The sequence below is a fragment of the Rousettus aegyptiacus genome, unplaced genomic scaffold (assembly GCF_014176215.1).
Source record: "Rousettus aegyptiacus isolate mRouAeg1 unplaced genomic scaffold, mRouAeg1.p scaffold_m13_p_12, whole genome shotgun sequence".
Taxonomy (NCBI): Eukaryota; Metazoa; Chordata; class Mammalia; order Chiroptera; family Pteropodidae; genus Rousettus; species Rousettus aegyptiacus.
In genome coordinates this window covers 17,718,318-17,738,574 of record NW_023416287.1, presented here as the reverse complement: position 1 = coordinate 17,738,574, position 20,257 = coordinate 17,718,318, and the positions used below count along the sequence as shown (strand labels likewise).

General features: G+C 40.9%; 1 protein-coding gene and 1 non-coding gene across 6 annotated transcripts in view; one reads left to right on the top strand and one right to left on the bottom strand.

The window, feature by feature from the left end:
• Window positions 1–8,933: 8,933 nt before the first annotated feature.
• Window positions 8,934–9,039, bottom strand: LOC118610150. The gene has a single exon (XR_004953808.1). It is a non-coding gene; the product is annotated as a U6 spliceosomal RNA (small nuclear RNA).
• Window positions 9,040–10,433: 1,394 nt separating this feature from the next.
• PHF20 (PHD finger protein 20) overlaps window positions 10,434–20,257 on the top strand; it is a 104,858-nt gene continuing 95,034 nt past the window's right edge. For 4 of the 5 annotated variants that reach the window (XM_036229453.1, XM_036229452.1, XM_016127246.2 and 1 more), the window contains exon 1: window positions 10,434–10,553. The gene's annotated coding sequence lies outside the window, so the exon portion shown is untranslated. Of the gene's footprint in view, window positions 10,604–20,257 lie in introns of all 5 variants that reach the window. The other variant, XM_036229451.1, reaches the window with a different exon arrangement.

Below are 20,257 nucleotides of genomic sequence, written 5' to 3'. Positions count from 1 at the left end.
AAAAGGACACCACCCAAATATCCATCAACTAATGAATGAATAAACTAAATGTGGTATAAACATACAATGGAATATTACTGGGCCATATAAAGGAATGAAGTACTGCTACAAACCAGACACAAAAGGTTGCACATTGTGTGATTCTTTTTATCTGAAACATTCAGAAGAGGTAAACCCATAGAAATGCAAAGCAGATGAGTGGTTGCCAGTGGGTTAGGGGAGATGACTACTCACTCAATGGGTATGAGATTTCCTTTTGGGGTGATGAAAGTGCTCTGGAATTAGTGGTGATGGTTGCACAATGTTGTGAATGTTTTAAATGCCAAAAATTGTACACTTTAGCATAGTTAATGGTTAATTTTATTTCGTATTATATGAATTCTGCCTCAATAAATAAAGAAAAAAGAAACAAGGAACTTTCTAAGGACTTCCAGAATCCTAGAGCAAAATGAAACGAGAAGCCTCCAAATTCTTGTTTTTAAATAGAGCTCTCTTCTTATATCATGGCTTCATTCCTTATTTTCAGGGTATCGAAATAATTCTTTAAACAAATACATATTGAATTTATATTATGTTGCAGCCACTAAACTAAACACTGGGAAAGTTAACAATGGAGTATAAAAACAGTCATGGCCCCTGCCCTCCTGTTGAAGAAGGCAGGTATTAATCAAAACACCATATCAATAAATAAAGATGTACAACTGCAACAAGTGCTACAAAAGAGGTTAATGGTATTATTCAAACATATAAAAGGGAGACTTGGTGTAAGGAAGAGCATTTAAAAGGTGAAGAACATCCCAGTCAAAGAATAAAATGTGCAGGAGGCCTTGTAGTAGGAGGAAGTATGGTGTCTTTAAGAACCTGCAAGAAAGCCATGTGGCTGTAACAAAGAAGCAGAAGCTTCTAAACCATGTATCACAAGGTGAGTCAGTTATTGTCTCAGCTCCAGATCTATCCTTCTGCTTTATAATTTGGGGGCTGGGACCCTACAAACAATATTTTTCTGTTGAATAGCAGCTCTCTGCTAAGTTCTAACAGAGACTTCTAGGGTATACTGCAAGGCTGGAGGAGGAAGGATGGAAGTCTTTTTCCTATTTGCTTCCTGTTCCTACCAGTGGCATCCTGGCAAAGCTTCTTAATTTTGGCAGTGGCAGTATCTTCCCAATACAGCAGCTGAGTCAGTTTGCTGTCGCCCAACACTTACAGAACCCATCTTACTATCCCTTCTTCAGAAACACCAGCACCAATCTGTCCAGTGTTCCCTACTCACAGGTATGGGTCCCCAATTCATTGGGCTGTTCCTCTGAGTTCAGAGACCCAAACACCTGCCAAGCAGCAACCCCTCTTCAGAGGTCTGAGTTTCAGCTCTGTTTAGCCCCTCCCCTAAGTTTCTGTGTTCTAATCATTTCAGCCTCTTTCCTTTGTTCCTTCAGCCCTAGGGTCATAACTGTTTCTGCAATTAGGACTTCCATATCTTCTATTTCTCCTTTTACTCCTTCAGTTACGTGGTTAAAAATCCATTATATTAAATTCTCTCTTCAAGTAACGTGGTTTCTACCTCCTTGCCTGACCTTGACTGATATATAAAGATCTAATATTAACTCTTAAGATTCAGTTTGAATTGAATGTGATCTCTGCATGTTTTCCCATTACTCTCAGTCAAGATTATCCCTCCAGTTAATTCCTAATGTCTTTCTTAAGGACCACAGGTTGATGTTTTCATAATCATATGCAAAATCACATCCAGATGCCTACAATTACACTGAAAATCCTTCAATCCCCTTTCATACTTTATTTTTCTCAGTAACACTTGTCATCATTTGAAATGCCAGCTATTTTATTTATTTATTAATTTCATTGACCATCTCTCACCATTGTTATAGCCTCATAGCCTATGATAATATCTAAGACTATCAATGGTCTGCTGATAAACTTGCTCTCAAAAAAAAGTCTGATATGTAGTGTTTGTTAATATACTTAGTATAAATACTCCCACATTTCTACTATGGCCTTTTTTAAGCAACCAACTCAATATTTAATAATCGGTACTTACAAGCCAGTACAAGCTGGCTCCAGCACTCCATTGTATGTGTGAGTGAGTTATTTAACCTGTTTTAAATCTCGGTTTTCTCATCTGTGAAATATCTGTAGGATAATAATAGAATCTAATTTACAAAATTTTGGCGAAAGTGAAAGCTGTGGCTGACACATAATGTTAATTTTATTTATTTGTATATTTGTATATTTATATATTCATCATGTTTACTTTTCTACACGAGATGTAGAAAATTGCTTTGTCATTTGCAATGATTTTTGCTACATTTTCTGATGTTTATACTGATTGAAACAGGTCTCTCAAGTTCTGTGGCATTCTTTGATCTATCAACAGAATACCTAGTTTGCTGGCCATGATTTGCTGATAACCAGTAGGTATAAAATTTTGGCATTCTCAAGATGTTGACTGGTTGTTGTATTTCCCTCTTGTTTGTTTGTGATCTATTCATTGATTTTTACCACTTTCCTATGGGAGATTCTGCTATAATGGAGTTTAGTAGAGTGTCCTACTGAGAGTTTGGGGAGCACAGAGGTGTCTAGGAAGCTCTATTATGTCTTACCCCACTTTCTTAATCTGTTTCAGATTACCTTTATGTCCCTACCTAGAGTATGTCTGTTAAAGATATTTCTGTTTTACTTCCTCTGGGAAGTTGGCCTTAATTCTGCTCACCCTTGTTAAACTCAACAAAGCTCTCATTATTGGTCTTCTAGGTCATAATTCAACTTCGTTTCTTACACATTTACCTTCACTACCAGATTGTAAAGCAGAACATCAACTTTACTTTCTCCTTTATCTTTATTCCCTCAGCGCCTAGCATACTGCCTGGAATGTGCTAGTTGTTTAACAACTATTTGTTGAATTGGTTGGGGTTACTTTGGAGATGCATCAGTACAGAGGCAGACTGAAGAACAATGAAAGAACTCCTTAGAAATAGAGCACATTGTCTAGAGACAATTGACTATACACAAGCAGGGGAAAGTCTCACATAGACAGGAATTCCCTGTGATTTGAAAGTGGGTTGTGTAGGTGAGCATTAAAGGAGATTCCATTGGAAAGATAGATAAGGGCTGATTTGTGAGAGGTTATCTATGCTTTGCAGTAGCAGTGGTGTGCTGAGGTGAGCTCATACCAGCTCAAGAAATGATTAGCAAATATTCAGGAATTTTGTAAGCCAGTTGATCTCACATTGATAGTTTAAAATCAGCCACAAGTGAGTATTTACACCACAGATATCTGCAAATGCTACAAATCACCTTTTCCTTTTTTCTCAGCAAGTTGTTGATAGGCCACAGAAAAGTTTTGGACATCACATAGAAAGGGTTAAATCTCATAAGTTTGTTATAAAGATTAAATAAGAAAATAAATATCTAAAGTACTTGGAGTGCTGGGCAAAATGAAAGCACTCCAAAAATATTGTTTGATATTATCATTCATATAAAATATAAATCTCCCAATTTACATTAGACATCATTCCATGCACTGAAGATATAGCAGTGAATAAAATGAAATTCCTGTCCCTTAAGAATTTTAAATTCTAAGGGTATGAAACAGATAATTAACAGAAAAAGTTTTGATATATCAGGCTGTGATAAGTGCTCTGAAGAAAAATAAATGAGGATAAGGGAGATAGAGAAGGACAGGACACTTTAATTTAGGGTGGCAGGGAGAAGAACTTCTATGATAAAATGACATTTTAAAAAGAGACCAGAGGAAATTAAGTGGTTGCTCTTGTGATTATCTAGGGGTAGATCTTTCCTGGCAGAGGAACAGCACATACAAAACCCTAGGTAGAAGTATGTTCAAGGAAAAGCAAGGAATTCTGTGAACCTGGAGTGAGCAAAGCAAAGAGTGGAGAATTCAAAGTCAGAGCACCAGGGAATACAAGAGGCAGATCAAGAAGGGCATGTAGGTAAAATTTTGGATTTGGTTTCGGTTAGGAAGGAGACAACTTTAGAGGGTTTTGTGCACAAGAGTAGATGGATCTGATATGTTTTAGAAGATTACTTTGCTTATGATTACTATTATATTAGAATGGGAACTTGAATATTTGGGCAAATAGGCCAGATCAGAGAGTTTGAGAGCAGACTCTATTGAGAATTTGGTTAATTTAGAATTAAAAAGCTTGAAATCTAGAGTAAAACTGTCTTGCTTAAATTATTCTTAGCAATGTGAAATGTGACCTCAGACAAGCAACTTAACTTCTCTGGGTCTCCATATCTTCAGCTGCAAAATGATGATAATAAATAAGACCTCTCAACAGGGGTTATTGTGAATATTACATAATTCATGCAAAGTGGTTAGCATAGTGCCTGGCAAACAGTGAATGTTCAGTAAATATATTTTTTTTTTCTAAAAGGGGTAAATTTTGAAGTAGAATATGAAGGAGAGACAGGCAAAGGTGAGTGCCTAGGAGTAAAAGGAAAACTTGGTAAATCCAGAGAGACTATATAACTCCCCCCTCAACACCTATCTTGTCTCTGATAAGTCAGAGGTCTGACACTAAGGCATGTGGTGGGAGGACAGAAGCCCTCTGGGAAAGGGAAACTTAAATGTGGGCAGGATCTAGCTCTTTCATGTATTTATGTATTTATTATGTTTCAACATTTGGGCTTTTATGGTACCCTTAGTGTATAATTTAGCTAGGGACGCACAGGTCTCTGCATCTATTTTACCTCCTGCAATAAAAAGGCTTCCCTGAAAATAAAAGGATATGAGTGGGAGAAGGGGTGATGAGTTCGTAACTAGGATAAGTAAACCTTTGAAAAGCATAAGGACCTGAAAAGTGCTTGTAAAGTAGTAAGGGGGGCAGGGAAAGAGAATGATTTAGGAAAGAAAAGGAGGGAAAATGGAATTAGGTGTGAAAATGCCTGTGACTGTTTCTCTATAACTGTCACCCAGTGAATTTCTTTGGTGGTGCTATTTAGAGTCTGGGATTTGGAATCTAGAGTAGACTTCAGATACTGTTTTAGGATCCAAGGAACTGTGGGCTAGGCTGGATAGTCAATGAGGCGAGATCTCAAACCCACAAAGATGGGACAACAGAAAAGGGGGAGATAGTTTTTGGGTCTATGGGTGAATAAGCAGGTGAGAAGGAGTCCAGTGGGGTTTGGACTGCAGGAGATTGATTATCAATGTTCTTCACCAGCACCACCTACTTTTTAAAAAAAATCCCGAATGCACATAATTACGCTGATACACTCAATCACACATTTGTTTCTTGGGCTACAGTTTCCATTAAGCCAGACACAGCCCCACTTTTTCTCTCTTTTTCCTTTTTTGACTGTAGGAGGCTTTTTATTGAAGCATTGCTTATAACCATTGTAAATGTTGTGAATGACCAACGATAAGGGAATTATTGCAACATTGTTTATAAACATTGGGAAGAAAGTGAATGGTCTCTCCTTGTTTAGTTACTCCTCTTCAGCTTCCTTCCATTACCTGTTTCATTTGCTTGCCTTCCTGAGATCACCCATGTATATATGTACAGCCACGGATAGAATATTTTTTTATGTTGTTGAATATGTATTTTCCTTAATGGCTTGTCCTTTCCATATCTTAAGGATATTTTGCTCTACATCAATATCATCAAGATAATCTCCAATATATCTCTTTTAAAGACACATGGGGATGCCATTGACATGTGTGACATGCATGGTTGTGCAGTGGGTTATAAACATGCCTCAGCAGAAAAATTACTCAGTTTTCTTCCTATCAGGAATTCAAGTTAGTGAAAATAACAAATGGGAATAATATTGAAACCACTTCTATTTCTTTTTTTCCCTTTTTTTTTTTTTTTTTTTTTTGCAGTAGAAAAGAAAATTTTATTAGAAGAGAAAGTACACACTTCCAGAAGTGGAAGCAGGCCTGAGCAAGAGAAAGGCTCACTTCTATTTCTTAAACTATAAATAAATGGCTGGATTTTAATTGTTACAAGTAACAGATTACTTGTGACACATTTTGCAACTGTGGAGTTACATCTTTGGGAAATCTATATAGGATATTTACAACTTCTATCAAAATTATAAGTGCATGTACCCTAGTGGCTCAGAACTCCCTTTTCTGAGAATTTAGACTACAGTTTTGTCTGCACATGTGTGCTGTACTATTTGTAAATGGAACATTGCTTTTTTTTTTTTTTTTAATTGCAAAGATTGAAATAACCTAAATGTCCTTCAGTACGGGACTGATTAAGCAAATTATAGTACATCCACACAAGAAATACTATGCAGCAGTAAACTAAAACAAGATGATGAGGAAGTTATTTTTATACCATTGTACAAAATATATTATAGGGTGTCCAAAACATGTTGTTTAGTGATAAAAATAAGGTAGAAAACTATATATAAATGCTTCCTTTTTTTTGTGAAAGGATCAAAATATTTATAAACTTGCATTCAAATTTGCTTACATATGCATAAAGATATACTGAAAGAATTCATAAGAAAGTAAGGGTAGTAGTTACCAATGGAAACAGGACCAATAAGGGAGAAGACTTTGAGGGAGATTTTGTACTGTATACCTTTTATATAGTTTCTGTCATTTGAACTCTGTGACAGCAGTAACTATTTAAAATTAAATTACAAGAAGTTTGGGGAGCAAAGTAAAGTACCAGTAGATTTAGAGACTGTTTATTAAACTGACTTCTTTATAACTTCCATTCCCTTAGTCCCTGGGGCTAAACACCTCCCCCTTTCTCTTTATAATTGGGCTGGCATAAGTTTTAACCCACAAGAAACATGTATTAGTATACCTAAATTACAGGGAACAGTGCTAGGTACTAGGGCTCCCAAGGGACAAAGGAGAACAAAGCATAGTCCCTGCCCTTGAAGTTGTCCAGGTGGACTTTATCATTCTTTTTAGCAGCTAGAACAAGAATAAAAACTGTTCTCTCCTCTCCTTTTTTTTCCTCCCTTCTTATAATCTTGCAAAATGCTGGAAACATATTAGAATTCCTCCTTAATTCTCCTCCCCTTCATTTGGGGAGTACTATAGCTTGGGGAGCTCAGGAACTTTCCATCAGGTTCAGACTGGAAGATTTCAAGCCAAGGCCAAGGCTCAAGTGGCTTCCCTTGGGCCCCTGATGCCTTGTAGGGGTTCTTGGACCTCTCAGATACTGCTGTGACTGTGGTTTCCGGCTTCCTGAGTTCTCACACTCAGCTTTGTGCTGCAGATATAATACTTCAGTTCCTGCTTTGGAAACTGACATGCTCAAGCTTGATGATATTCTGAGTACGTGGAGTCTGTGGGTCACAGCTAAGAGGCTTGCTTTTCTGTTTTAGTTTTTCTCCCTTCCCTTGACTCATTATAAAAGCCTTGGGGTTACATAAGGACAGAATATAAAGTTTGCTGGGTAGAAGCTGAGAAAGATCACTTTCTAATTGAATATCCTATCTCATGTTAGGTCTTTAGTTCTGCTTCTCTGTAGCTAGGGACATTTTGAACACTCTCGATGACAAATCTAGCATGAAAGCAATCAGAAAATCATTTACACAAAACTTCGCAGTTTATGTTATTTAACTTCGCAGTATCATGTTATTTAACTTATATGTGGTAGTTCTGTGAGTGAGGGTAGATATTTCAGAGTTGACAAAAAGTGATGCTTAGAAAGGGAAAAGATTCTTCCATGCAAGTATTGAATGCCTCTCATACTACTGTATACCTTGTGTGTATACAGGGTTTTATTGTGGAGCTATCTTTTAATGTAATGAGACCATAGTTCTAAAATTGCTGGATACTTAGCAAGAGATATTCTACTCTCTGTAGTCAAGGCTGCTATATAGTCCTTCTTTCACTCATTCACACAATCAGAACTATTAGTTGAATGCCTACCCTGTACAAAGAAAGCCTCTAAGTAAGAAAGAATGGAGACATTGAGACTCACTACTAGTGTGAGATGCTGGGGAGGATCTTAATTAAGGCAGAAAGGTGGATGCTGCTAGGAGGCAGTGGTAAGACCTGGGCTTTAGACCAGAACTTTGCAAACTGGACATCTGCAGGTAACAGTCAGTGAATGTCCAGTTTAGAAAAGCTAGAAAGCCCAGTTTCTGCAGTTTTTTTTTTTTTTTTTTTTTTAAATCAGAAAGAGCTTAACTCCGAAGGTACTTTATTCATATCTGTATCAAGTTATTTTTGCCTGGCCAGCATCAATTCTTCCTTCTTTTCCCATTTGGGGGAATATCTGTAGGTGTTCCTTTTTTCTTCCCCTGGCAGCCTGGACTAATCCATGTGACCTGAGATTGACCAATCAACAGTGTCTCCTGGCCAAGATTTTTGCCTCTTGAGTGAGTGACTCAAAGACAAAGGGATGTTAGGATTGAATCTCGGCTGGGGTGTGTGCTGCTGCTGGCAGCAGCAGCTGCTGCTTCTTGCTTTCTTCTTGGAGTCGCTGTTGTGCCCGATTATTTTCCAAGCTTGCCCTCTTGTCAGTGCTCTGGGCCCCCAATATCCTTATATTTCTGTTTTGCTTGTACTTGCAACAGTGTCAGTGCTTGTATTTGCAATAAGTAACACAATTTTTTACTTACAAATTGTGATGATTTATTTACCAGGCTATGAGCTCTTTGAGAGCAGGGCCTAAATTTCATTCTGCTCTGTTTTTGTTGCCCAGCTCAACCTGGGTCTTAAGACATGCAGGTCGAATAAATGAAGAAACATGTTATATTTATATGGAGCTATTGAGTCTAGGATTCTTGGCATTACTGTGGTCGTGGGGCAAAAAAATCTGTATATTCTACAAAAGCCACTAACATCTGAGCAACTTCATGTTAATAAATGTAAACTGAGAGGATCCTGCAAAGGTCCTTTCTTCCTGTGTTTGAGCACTTAGCTAGGTTTATGTAGGTGGTTCTGGTCCTCAAGTTTCTGAAGTTTTCATTTTTTTTATACGGAGCGTTTCTCTAATTTGCATGTCATCCTTGGGCAGGGGCCATACGAATCTTCTCTGTATGTTACAATTTTTGTGTATGTGCTGCCAAAGTGAGCGCAGCTGAAACTTTTGTCCCTGGTTTCCCAGAACCTCTTCCTAAGCACTGTCCTCTGTCTTACTTCAGCCGAGATAAGTCTCCAGCCCTGAGCACCTCTCCTATGGTCTCAGGACATAAAGAAAAATATACCAATATTCTCTTTCCTTTCATTACTTCCCCAGATACAAACTGAGTATATATCAGGTTCTGACAATTCAGTAGGTATAAAGAGCCCCTAACTCAAATTCCAGAAATAGACAAATACAACCAAGAGAAATAATAACAAACTATGTTAAGTGCTCCGTTGAAAACTGAAGTGATAAGGTAGAGAGTAATTGCCATGGGAGAGGCATGTGATCTAGGGAAGCACTTCTAGGTGATGTAGCCAAAGAAAGTCTCAATGAGAAGACAGAGACCTGCATGATGAAGAATCACCTTTGCAAGTCTATTTAATAGCCAAGCAGCCGGAGAGAGCTTGAAAAGAACCACAGGAACTGACAGAAAATCATTGTGGCTAGAGGATGAGCAAGAGTGGAGAATGCAGATAGAGAGATTGGTTATTTTAAGCTGGGCAGTGACATGATTACATTTATGTTTTAAGAAGTGTAATCTGGCTGCTGTGTCACCTTTCCAATGTAAAATAAAGTTGTTATTGTCCTCATAAATTACTAACATTTAACATTTCTCCTCGGGAATTTCCAAGTCTCATTGGGAAAACATCTCAGAACCTTCCGAGGTGGCTGCAACTCCGATCATGGCCCCTGGGAAATCACAGGGGCAATTGGAATCCTGGGAGTTAATGAGGCAAAGTGGAGGAGGGGTAAATACAAAGGCCCTGAGGGAGAAGGAACCTGGCTTGTTTGAAAGAGGCTGAGAACTGGGGAAGCTGGTTGTGTTAGAATTTGAGAGAGGTAGGTTAGTTCCAGACTTTCAAGAGCCTAGTAGTTAAACTTACAGCAAAGATTTAGATCTTAATCCGAAGAACAGTGGGAAACAGGCTTTGAGCTGAGGATGCCTGTGATTTTATTTGCGTTTTGAAAAGCTCCCACTGTCTGTGTGTTAAGAATGTACTGGAAGGTGGAAGAGTAACGGGCTGCTCGAGACCACCATCATTTAGGAGAGAGGTGATGGTGGCTTAGACCCGGGTGTTGGCAGTGGGATGGAGAGAAGTGGGAGGTTCGAGATGCATTTGGGAGGCAAAATTAACAGGTGATGGATGGTGTTTAGTCATGGACTTCGTGTGATCTCAGTGGTTGCGGGTGAGTGGTGCTTCGAGCTCTGGATCAGGGCGCCCGCGGGTTCCCGCGCGTCAGGGCAGTGGGCGTAGCCCTCAGGAGCCGTCGCCTCGGTGATCGGGTTGGGCGGGGCCGAGGGCGGGGCAGCTGGGGAGCTGCGTCACTCGGTGGTGGCGAGGGTGCGTGTGTGTGGGGGGCGGGGGATACGCTGGGCGCGTCCCGAGGGTCACGTGGTGCGCAGCACGCAGAGTCCTTCTGTCGGTTGGTCCTGGAGCGGCGCAGCCGGAGCGGGGCTGTGAGGTGAGCTCGCGGTGAGGCGCGGCAAGGCGAAGCCGGCTGGCCGAAGCCGGGTAGGGGCGGGCCGGCGTCGGGCGCGCGCTGTGCGGGCGGGGACGGTGGCGGACGCTACCGCTGCTCCGGTCCCCTGCCCGGCCCCGCTCCCCGCCTGGCCGGTCTCGCCCAGCCCGGAGGGAGGCCCGGGGACCGCTGCTGAGAGCGTGGCGGGCGTGCGAGTGATGTCCAATCCCCAGTGCCGCCCTCAGGAGTGACGGCGGCCGCGGCCAATCAGCTCCGCCCGAGGGGGCTGGGCCGGGGGTGCGGGCCCGGGGCGCGGAGCTGGCGGTGTTGGGGGTGGGGGTAAGCGCTAGGGCCAGATCCTTATCTGTGTGGCCCCTGAGAACTCTACCACCAGCCCTTGCTGTTGGCTTGTGGTATGGGAACGCGTTTTTTAAAATTGACTCTTTTATCCTATTCTGGGGAGCACACCCCTTTCTTAAGACCCCGACTGTGGGAGTGTCCCCTTTCTCTAGTTTTGAAAATATGGGTGGCGGACCTTCTTTCTTAAGTTCCAGTTCTGAGATTTTATCTGTTTCCAAAGCCACCCCCAGGCAGGAGGTACCCCTTTCCCAAGCCCCCCAAACTGGGAGGACACTTCCTTTTTCCAGCCTTCAATCTGAGCAAGCACTCCCTTTCAAATTTGGTGTCCGCCCCATTAACGAGCCTCTCACATCTGGGATGCAGTAACTAAAGTTTTGGGGTACTTATATTTCTACAAATCCAAGGAAGAATCTCTTTTCTAGGCCTCAAATCTGGCAGCATGCTTTCCAGAATTTCTTAAATTTTCGAGCCCCACTTCCTTTCCCCCAACCCTTCAAATCTGGGGTGCACCTCATATCCAGAGACAACTGAAAATGAGATCCAAATCCTGAAGTTTAAGGGTACATATTTGCCATGACACAAATAAAGGAATACACTGCTTTTTCCAGTCACCTTTTTCATGAATTCTCCAAATCGATCTACCTTATTTCCTGGGGGAGACTCATTTTCATGTCCGAGAGTATATTTGTACACCTAAATGTACAGAATGCACCCCTTTTGGTTATACAGTTCTCAGGGTGCAACCACTTTCCTGAAGCTTCTTAAATCTGAGAGGACACACCTTTTTTCTGAGTCCTCTCATTCCCAGAGGATGGTGCGTGGTTCTTGAGTTTTTCTGCCATCCAAGACATTTTCTTTCCTCAGTTTCCTTCCCTTTTTGGAACCCCATTTCCCTTTAGATGCTCTCCCTGTTTGGTCAGTGCACCCATTTCCTCCTCTTCCTTTGATGAATGGATATTTTTAGCACAGCACTTTCTCTGCTTCTTTGGCCTTTTTTTCTGAGCACACTTTCCTCCAGTCAGTCACACCTGAATTCCCTTCCTAAAGGGGTGCCTGCATGTTTTCTGTCCTCTATCTACTTTATCTTATATTTTTCTGCTAGCTGGAATTCTCTCTTGTCTTGCCCTATCCCCAGGCATTTTTCTGGTTTCGAACTCTATTTGGACACTGCTCTACTTGGTGGCGATAGATATTTTCCTCTTTCCTTCCCCTGGTGCCCGAGGTGGCTTCAAGTCCAGGACTGCCCGATGCCTCAAGCGCTGGATTTAAACTGGAAAGGAATCAATCCCCTCTCTTTCTTTGGTTATTCACAGAACTCAATCCTCTTGGTAGTTGGCTTCCTATAACATTCTGCTTAGATGGGTACTGTTTTCTCCTTTACTTTATTTCCCTCAAGATTCTTCCAGTCTTTTATCAAGAAAAGAGGTCATTTGGAGAAATCTCTTAGTCACTCCTTTTGTTCTTGTCCATGGGATGCAGGTGGGGGAAGGATGCTTATCTATCACCCCCTCACATGTATCTTCCAAGCCTTGCTCCCAACCCCCATCTTAAAATCCACAAATATCTGGCCCCTCTTCTCTCTTAAGAGCCTCTCAGTAGGTTCTTTTGTATTTGCCTCTGCCTTTTGAGATCTTACTCAGGGCTGCTCAGCCTGAACCCCTAACTAGATTAATTTCTCCACAGCTGGAATCCCAAGTGCTTACGGGATAGTGACACCTCTGACCTTTCTTCCTTTTGGGAAATACTGGAGTGTGCAGCTGTATGAGGCCTCAGTGGGGGAGAGAGTTTGGGCCTGAGAAGCTACATTGGCAGGACAAGGCAGGGAAATACTGCATTTTTAGGACCACGTCCTTCTCACTGTCATTTGGAGATTGGGTGTTTGCCAAGCACCTGCTTCTAAGAGATGCTGGGGGATTTAATGATACTCCCAGGAACCTGTAGGAATTAATGGGGCTTGTGGAGAAGTGTTCTGAACCCAGTGTTGGCACTTGAATAAAATTAACCATTATTGTATTTTCAGGACAACTAAACTGTTTTATATTTCGTGTTCAAGAAAGCCCTAGAGCTAAGTTGTGTTATTTCAGGAAGTGAAATAGATCCCACATTTAGATCGTTTGGTCATTAGTAAGTACCAAATTCATTAAAAAACATTGGAAGTCTGTCTAAGAAGGACCTAATAAAATGTGGTATACAGAAAGTGAACAGGTACTTTGTCTCTTTATTTGCCTGTTTGCTACTTTATCTGTGTACTGCTATGTACAGTGCACTCTTAAAGTATTCTACACCACTGCTTCTCAAACTTAAATGTGCATATAAATCATTTTGGGGGAAGTCTTGCTCAAATGCTGATTCTGATCCAGTAAGTGTAGAGCGGGGCCCAAGCATCTGCATTTCTAACTTTCAGGTGATGCTAATGTTATTGATGCTAATGTTATTGAAACGTACTTTGAATAGTGAGGTTCTATATACAAAACCAAAGCTTTCTCGGTGAAAATAGGAAAGTGGTGGTTAGCTTTAGGCTGGGGTATTATTTTCCATTTTCTTTCTATCCAGACACATCCCTTAAAGTTTGTACAAGGCCATCCCCTTTCTGAAGACTATTAGTTGTACTCGATTACAGTTATTCTAGCATTTAGCTTTTAAAATTATGGCTAAAACTTCTCCACGAGTTTGATTTGATTCATTCAAATTTAAATGCCTAAATATTTCTTGCTTAAATAAGAACATAATTCTTGACATAGAATCATTCTAGTAAATACTTCATAGCTGATAATAATAATCAGCCAACTTGTCTTGCTGCTTCCTCACCTGTCATCCTACCATGGTTAAAGAGTCTGACATACCCTAAGTCAGGAGTGTCACAGGTGTTGGATTTTCCAAGGAGTCCTTGGTTTTCTAGGTCCTGGAAATGGGCCAGGGAAAGGCAGGTGCCTGGACCTTGAACGGAAGCTGCTGGCTTATATCTGTATGGGAGCTTCATGAAGGTGAATGCTGGTGGGAAGATGATGAAGATTGTGCCTTATGATGATGCTTTCTTTCCCTCGTACCCACATCTCTAATCTCTAAGTCTCGGTGGGTTTTTCCTTGCTAAATGTCTTAGGTCATCTGTACCTATTTCCCTGGCTGTTACCTATCACGGCCCTTTTCCATGATCTTATTCTGGACCCTAATCAGGATAAACCTGAATGACTAGACTATTTTGTGTCCTTGCCCTCCCTCCTCCCTCCCCCATCCCTCACATGAATGTCAGATTCTCTTCAATAACGGATTTGATCTGCATTTGGCTCTACTCCCACCTCTTCCACTCACTGTGAGACCTCAGACAAGTCATTTAATGCTACTGGGCCTCATTCTCCCCATTTGTAAAGTGTGGGGCTGATTATCTCCAAGGTCTGCGCTGCTCTGGGTCTTTGTCATTACCTTGCTTAGAAACCCAGTGTCTGGGAGCTTGTAGCAGATCTGATTTCCTTCACGTGCTCTGTTGGGCAGGCTGCCAGTCATTCTCTTGTCCGAGTCACTTCTGCCACTGTCTTTTTCTAGCCGAGGCAGCCAGCTTGTCTTTACACCCAACTTCAGCATTCTTCTGCCTCCATGTCCTCTGCCAGTTACATGCTTTATTTCATTCAAAACAATCTAAATTTCTCAAGGAAGTCTTTCTTGAATTCTCCAAACGTTAGCTCCTTCCCTGAATCACTAAGAGGGAATCCGTATCTACATACATGTTTATTTGTAAGTTTTCTTATCTGATGTATATTTAAAAAATGTTTTCTTCCTCACCCCAGCTTACTTTTTTGCTTCGAAGTAGCAGGGTGGGTAGAATGAAATTTAAGAAGAAGCAGGTAATTTGTCTTTGGCTGGAGTTGGGGAAAGTGATATGTAATGCTTTTAGCCCTCTTCTCCTAAGGTCTTCCATATCTGTGGGGAGTCAACTTCCTGGTACTTCTTCCTGGATTTTAAAGGTGCTTAAATTTTCTATCTGAAATTTGAAAGTATATTCTAAGTGAAAAAATCATTTAAAAATTACTTCCAAGTGCTTTTCCTCTTAGGAACATACTCAGCCACAAATATGTCATTGCTAAGGACAGTGATAAGAAATCTAAATTTTGAGAAATCTCATCAATGAGTAAAAGTAAGTCATTTGAGCACATCTGATTATACTCAAAGGCAGTTGCTGATGCTGCCCAGAAACTGAGGCTTAAAGGCATATATAACCTCCAACCTCCCTCGGTCATCTTTCTAGGATGTAATGGGGGGAGTTTACATTTTTCTTGATAACCATTATTTAAACCAAACTGAGTACTTAGAACCTCCTTGGTTAGATTGTAAACTTAGAGATAAAAGGGAGGATGCTGTCCTTGCTCATCACTCTCAGCAACTGTGCCTTTCAGATTGTTGACTAACCTTGGGGTAACCTGTGGAAAATTGAGACCCTGATTTGTAATGATGCTGTGATAACTTTGCTAGATCTTGGGCTAGGTATCCAGCTGTGCTTTGCCTTCTTTGGCCCAATATTGGAAGCAATGAGCTTGCAGAAATCTTATAAAATTTTAGGAGCCTGGTATGAGTCACCAAGCATAAATAGTGCAGTTGTGTGCAAGGGATGTGGTGCCTGAATCAGTGGACTTTGGGAAAGGAGGGAGAGTAGGGGCCTGTGGAAGCATTTAAAATGACGGTTTTATTCGATGAGAGCTTATCCCATGTCAGAGACATAATCCTGGGATTTAAAAGGTGGACTGCAGGCATCTTAGATGACTATTTGGGTTCTCTTTGTCCTAGTAGAGACCAGATTTTCAAGAGGTCTCTTTTCCACGTGGAAAAAGTACATGGCTAGGTGGATTGATATGCCTTCTCTTGCTTCCACAAGTGCCGGAATTTATACGTGGTGGAAACCTGGTCTAGAAATGTGGGCATTTTACAATAATAACTATAGCCAGCCGTTTTAGGAGTACTCTATTGGATTTTATTGAATCTTTACAATTTATCTATTATCCTGTAATGGCCGAGGGAACTGAGATTAAGTAACTTGTTCAAGGTCATTTGGCTAATAAATAAGAGTCTAGGTTTCTTTGGCTGCAGTCCTGCTCACACATCTTCCTTTCTACAGCTGCCTTAACAATCCCCTCCCCCAGGTTTGAAAAAGTCACTTTAATCACAATATCAAGCAGGCAGCAGCCTGAAACCCGGGACTGAGGCACTGCTGAGAGAAGCAGTGGCCTTTCCCCCTCACCCCAGATTTCATTCCTTACTATGCAAACATCTTTTAATTGTAGAAGCCCCTCTCCTAGCTCAGGCTGCCTTGCCTTTCTCCCTTTCTTGAGACTCCTGGGCATGGATGGTTTGGGCTGCTTGACTGTTCCTTTGTCCCATGGAGTGGTGAATGTTCTCCAATATGCTCTGATGAATAGGAAATCGGTCATGCTGTGATCTCTATGAGAATTATACATCTGCAGTTCAGAAAGGCAAGATAGTTAAAGAGGCCACCTTTTGTGTCCAGACTGCATGGTATGTGGTGGTTAGAACCAGAACTGGAGGCAGAATGCCTGAGTTTGAATTCCAGCATCTGCCACTCTCTCGAGGGTTACATGTAGCTTGGGTATGTGGCTTAAACCTCTTAGGCCTCTCACTGTGGTGTGGACATTGGAGGTAGATATTCAGTGTGCCAAGTTACTTAACCTGTTTGGACCTATGCACACACTCAGGTGTCATCGAATCTGCCTCTCATAGATCATTTGAAGTGTCAGTAAATGTTAGCCTTTTCCTACATTTTTTAGTCTATAAAATGAGAATAAGAAAACCTAACTCAAAAGGTTAACAAAACTTGGTGAATTGTGAAGAGTTGAGATATGTTACTATTATTTTTGTTTTTTTCTTACAAAGTGTTTGGAAAATCTCTTCATGGCTCTTGTTAGTTTGTATTTCATCTGTAACTATATTAGTAGTGTTTATAAGACAGAAAGGCACTTACATTTTTCCCCCTCATTTTCACACTTAACAACTTAATAGTACTCTTTTCATATCATTAGTGTTTAGATATACCAAAGGTGTTATTTTTTAAAGCAGTATAAGTATAGTGGGTTTTGGAGGAGGTCCTATTTCTCAAATATTAGCTCCTCCACCTAGCTGGTGACTATGGGCAAATTACTTGCTCTAAGTCTCCTTACCCTTTTCGGTAAAGTGGGATAATATTGCCAATTTCTCCACATTGTTTGGAATGAGATATTGTCAAGGATTTAGTGTGTGGTGAAGACCCAGTAAATGTTAGCCATTTCCTGGTGTTAATAATAAAGGCCAGGATAAAAGTTAATACTTAAGAATAAGGTTACAGCTGAAACTTAATGGATTTCATTAACCAATGTCACCATAAAAAAAAGCAAAAAAAGAGAATAAAGTAATTAATGTATTGACTATTAAATAATTTATCTTTAATATCCCATATGCAGTGAAAGGGTTTTAAAGATAAGTAAAGGCAATTCAGGAAAATGTCTTTGGAGGCCCCATGGAGTAATGACTACATCTCCAGATTGTTTTCCTTTGTAATATAGTGATACCTCAATTAAAGAATCCTGTAAGAACAGCTTAGTCAGATATGTTTTAAAAAAGACACCCTTTCCTAAAAGGAACCCACACAAACCCACTCCAGAGCTACTGACATTTATAGACTAGATCCTTTCTGTGACTGAAAAAGCGACTGAAAAAAATGAATATAGATCTTCTTCGGCCCTAAGGGTAAAATTATGGCCTGTCTCCAGGTGCCTAATTCTCTGTGCTTTGCCTTCTGCCCCCTGTCTCCAAGGAGTTATAACAGTTCCTATGAAAGAGCTTCTACATGAGTGTCTCCTGGCGTCCCTACATCTCTCCAGGGGTGGTCTCTTTCCTGTTTTTATTTCGATTTTGCCAGTGAGGAAGCTGAGGTTATCACTAACAAGCATCTGACTGCCATGGGCACTACTTATTAGATGATGGGGTGCCTATAAGGAGTATAGTGCCTAGGGAGAGATGGGCTCAAAAACACAATTTCAGCATAGAGTGCTGAGTGCCGTGGCCCAGAGGGCAGGCCATAGGAGAATATTGGAGTGGCCCGTAACCTACTGAGCCCTTCAGGGAGGTGCTGACTGTTGAGACCAATCCTGAAGGACCAGAGGAAAGCAGCTTGTTTGAGCAAAGGTCTGGAGGTTGGAACTGTGAGGAGTCTAGATATGAGGGCTGTAAGAGCAGTAATAACCTTGAGAGTTTATTGTGTGCTAGATTCTGTGCTAAGTAATTTTTATCTTCACAATGCCTATATGAAGGTATGAAGTAGGTACTGATACTTGCCTTGTTTCACAAATCAGGAGCCTGAGGCTCAGAGAGGAAATGACTTGTATAAAGCTATTTGGAAAATGATGGAGCCAGAGTTCTGGCTCATAACCACTGCGTGCCACTGCCCCTCTGCTGAGCTTCCCTGCTTCCTGCCTTTTAAGCTCCCATTGAGTTTGGTTTGGTCATAATGGCTGACTCACTGATGCCACACTGCATAGCTTGAATTTGGTTCTGTAGGGAAACTATTGAACTTTTTTTTTTTTTAATTGAGATATCATTAACATATAACCTGAACTGTTTTAAACAGAGGCAACTTATAATCAAATTTGTGTTTTAGAAATATTATAGTAGTAGTGAGGAAGATTAGCAACAGTAGTAATTGACCAGAGTCAGACTACCTAGATTTAATTCCTTGCCCCAATCAATACTTGCTAACTTTATCGTTTGGGAAGCTTACTTTTTGAACTTTAGTTTTCTCATCTGTAAAATAGGAATAATTATAATCCTCATTACAAACCTATGAGGTACACACTAAATGAGATGATATATGTATAAAGTCCTTAGAATAGTGTCTGTCATAAAATAGGCAGTCAGAAAATGTCGGCTTAAAAGACAATATCGATTTGGATCTGGAGGGTATGGCTGGAGGCTTTGAGTTCCATGAGAGCTGTTACAGTAATTGGATTAGAACTGATTGGGGTGGGGAGTTGCTGAACCTGGCAAACCACTCAGCAATAAGAGACATCTAGAAGTAGTAGGTGTTAGGAAGAGAAGCAAGAGCAGTGCCCTTGTTTCTAGTTTGGCACATTGGCCAGTCTTGGGGCTTTAAACTGTGATGGGGAGAAAAGGAGAAGGAAGTTGTAAGGGTAAGATGATCAGCTTAGTGAGATTGAGCAATGTGCCAAAGGTCATTCAGCAAATATATTCTGGAGCCAAGCCTGGGCCCTAGGCTCTTTCTGCTGCTTCTGGGACTATTCACTGACTTAACCAACTCATTCTCATTATTTTGAAATGAGTAAACTCAATCTCTGCTGTCTGTCTGAATTTTAATTTGGAAGGAAAAGCTGGGTTCTTGGAGAAAGCATTTCAAGTATCTGGGAAGAGGGTAAAGGAAATTTTTTTTTTGCCTGTTTCCTCCCTTCCTCCTTCCCTGACTCTCCTCTCTCCTTTGCTTCCTTCCTTAGCCCCTCAAGTAAAAGAGGCTAATTTGGCTCTTCTAGTGTGACCCGGGAAAGGTCCTGAAGGAATGCAAATGGTCTTTGCTTTGGACCCTAGTCTTCTAAGTCCTTGAAACTTGAAGATGATGGTGGAGAGGTTCATGTACCTACTTAAATCAACTTATTGCTTCGCTAGGATTGAATATGTGCTCTTTATGTTCTTTAGTGTATTGGATAATATGTGTTAGTATTTCATAATAATAATGACTAATCATTTGTGTCTGATGTCCTTTTTGCTAGTACTACTACTATTACACAATCATTTGTTCACCAATACTAAATATTTAGTGTTTACTGTTCTAAGCACTTGACATCCATTATCGGACTCATTCCTCACAATAACCCCAGGAGATAGGAGTTATTAATCTCATTTTACAGGTGGACAAACAGAGGGCCACTCAGTGATTTTTCTCATCTTTACTCATCCACCGATGAGTGGAGCCAGGATTGGCCAGAATCTGAGTCTAAAACCCATCTGTACTCCCTTCTCTGTACTCCCTGGCCTTCCTCCAAGACAACTTTGGCAGAGTCCCCTTGGAAGCTTCCTCTTGTGAGACTTAGGTGTCACTGGACCTGCTGATATTGTTTATGCTTTTCTGGGACAGCAGGGAGAATCTCCACCTCCTAGGCTCAGGGCATTGGAGGAAAGGGGAGCCCATTCCCTTCTGAGGCACTATGCCTCTAGGACTTCGCTTCTGCCTAGAATTCTCTTCCCCTAGATCTTCACATCGTTGTCTCCTTGTCATTTAGATCTTTGCTGAGACCTCAGCTCCTGAGTTCTTTTTATCAGCCTTATCTAAAATAGTCCCCCCACTTCACTGTTTTAAATTA